The sequence below is a fragment of the Silene latifolia genome, chromosome X, assembly GCF_048544455.1.
Source record: "Silene latifolia isolate original U9 population chromosome X, ASM4854445v1, whole genome shotgun sequence".
Taxonomy (NCBI): Eukaryota; Viridiplantae; Streptophyta; class Magnoliopsida; order Caryophyllales; family Caryophyllaceae; genus Silene; species Silene latifolia.
The window spans coordinates 300,055,702-300,058,146 of record NC_133537.1 but is presented as its reverse complement, the minus strand read 5'-3'; the positions used below and the strand labels follow the sequence as shown (position 1 = coordinate 300,058,146).

Genomic DNA, 2,445 nt, shown 5'->3' with positions numbered 1-2,445 from the left:
GAAAATTCACTGGAGGAGAATCCGCCCGTCTTGCATTAAATCCGCTCGGATTCCCTTGCTACAATCCGAGCGTCTTCTCCCAAATCCGCTCGGATTGCCCCACTCAATCCGCTCGGATTCCCTTACCAGAATCCGGCCGTCCCGACTCCCATCCGCACGGATTGTAGCACAAAGACGTTTTCATTCTTCTAGCAACGATAAGAGAAGCCCTTCTCTCGGACAATCCCGAGTCTCCTTGCTCAACTTAAAAAGTGTAATTACTAGTTTAGCCCTTAGTTAACCCTAATGCATCCTCCCTAATTTCCACTATAAATACTCCATCTTTGTAAATAATCAAGGGGGGATCCTTTTTATGAACTTTTAGGGTAGAAAATCCTTCTTTAGATTAGATTAGGAGTAGATTAGAATAGATTACTCTTTAATCTTTCCACAAATTACACATTAATCTCTCTTTAATTATTGTTCAAGTTTATTATTCAAGTTTATTATTGGGTAATTGAAGATTATTGGGTTATTATTGGGAGATTGACAATCTTCCATCAATCATCAAGTTTCTTCTATTATTCTTTGCATTATTATTTGGATCACCTCAAGTTTGGTATAATTCCTTTACTCTTTAATCTTTATTGTTTATTTCCTCATTCTATTATCATGTTTACACTTGTTGTTGTGTTTGACACCATTAATGACATGTTCTCCATGATGATGAGTGAGTAGTCTTTTTAGCTAGGATTAGTGGGTAATTTGGGGAAACAAACATGGGATTGATTCATGCTTAATCTAATATGTTCACATGATTAAATTGCTTGCTTGTTGTGATGTCAACTTTATGCACATGTTGTGTTTGATGAAATGCTAAGCCTATGAATCCTTGCATTTACAACCATCTCTTATCTACTCAACTTGACTTGTAAGACATAACCCAACTCGAGTCTTGTTAGACCATGCATAGAAGTTGATTAGGAGGAAAGTAAGTCGACTTGTAGGTGTTGTACAATCTAATCGATTCGGCTCCGGGACCCAACTCTTCCTAAGAACCGTAAGACATAACCCAACTCGGTTCCCCCACAACACTAATTGCTTGCAACCTTGTAAACATGTTTGTATGATCGACACCATGAATCCCCTATGACCCCATGATATCCTAGCACTTTTAATCAATTGTTTACACCTTTCCTTTTATTGCTTGTTTTACTATATCATTTGCATTAGTCTAGACACAACTACAAACCCAACCAAATTGTGACACTAGCATAAATTGAGATAGATAGACTTAGAACCCAAAGCACACCGTCCCATGGATCGACCTCGACTTACCGCTAACTAGTTGTATGTTAAGTATTATAAATTATGTTTGATTGAGAGCCCCAACGACACTCGCATCAAAATGCTAGAAAATGGTTGAATTCACATGAACCGGGTACTTTCACTACTTGGGAAAGCTTATCAAAGGCTTTTATCAACAAATTTTACCCTCCTTCAAAAACCGTTAGAATAAGACATGAAATCCAAACCTTCAAGCAAACGCATCTTGAAACTTTGAGTGAAGTATGGGAAAGATTTAGAGACCTTCTTACCTCTTGCCCACATCATGGAATCCCCAAGTGGATGACAACCCAAATTTTCTTCAAAACTCTTGAGCAAAGATTTAGGGATATGATCGTGGCGGCCTCCGGTGACAACTTTGACAATATGAAAAATGCCCAAATCACGGAGTTGATCCAAAACATTTCCGACATCGAAATTAGCTATGGAGGTAGAGAAGGTGACTATGGAAGAGAAAATGAGTCCAAAAGTGAAGGACCTTCAAAGCTAGAATTGGAAAACAAAGCCAAGTTGGATGAATTGTCAAAGAAATTTGATAGCTTTTTGGTGGAGAGGAAGCATGAAAATGCTTATCATGAAGAAAGACCAAATCACCCCAAGGTCTACCATGTTCAAGAGCCTAGGTCACCACCAAGGACCTACTCTCAACCAAGTTCCCCTCCAAGAAACTATCATCAATATGCTCCTACTTGTGAGAATTGTGGTGGTATTGGACATTCTTAATACACTTGCTCATCTTTTTCACAACAAGACCCATGCCCACAAGAACTCTATGTTTTACAAGACCAACAATCTCATCATTCCCAATAACAACAAAGTTCTAATCAACCTCCACCAATTGAACCCCTGATGTGAACATTATTTGCACACATTTAGTCCCCTAATTGAACCTATTTTGCATACTATTATATCATTCCATAGCCATTTTATCCGTCAAATGCTTCCTATTTTGCTTTCCTAGTGCATTTCATATGTTTTGTAGGAAAGAAGGTAATTAGGCGGAAATTCCCGTCTCTCGTGCATATTTAGAAGCTTTTTGACGATCTTAGATGGACTAGTATGAAGAGGAGACAAGAATGATGACCAAGGATGTAGGAATAAAGAGTATATAGAAGTATC

General features: G+C 38.3%; 1 non-coding gene across 1 annotated transcript; it reads right to left on the bottom strand.

Annotated features, from left to right (window-relative positions):
* Nucleotides 1-1,491: 1,491 nt before the first annotated feature.
* On the bottom strand, nucleotides 1,492-1,598 carry LOC141625450 (small nucleolar RNA R71). The gene has a single exon (XR_012535230.1). It is a non-coding gene; the product is annotated as a small nucleolar RNA R71 (small nucleolar RNA).
* Nucleotides 1,599-2,445: the final 847 nt, after the last annotated feature.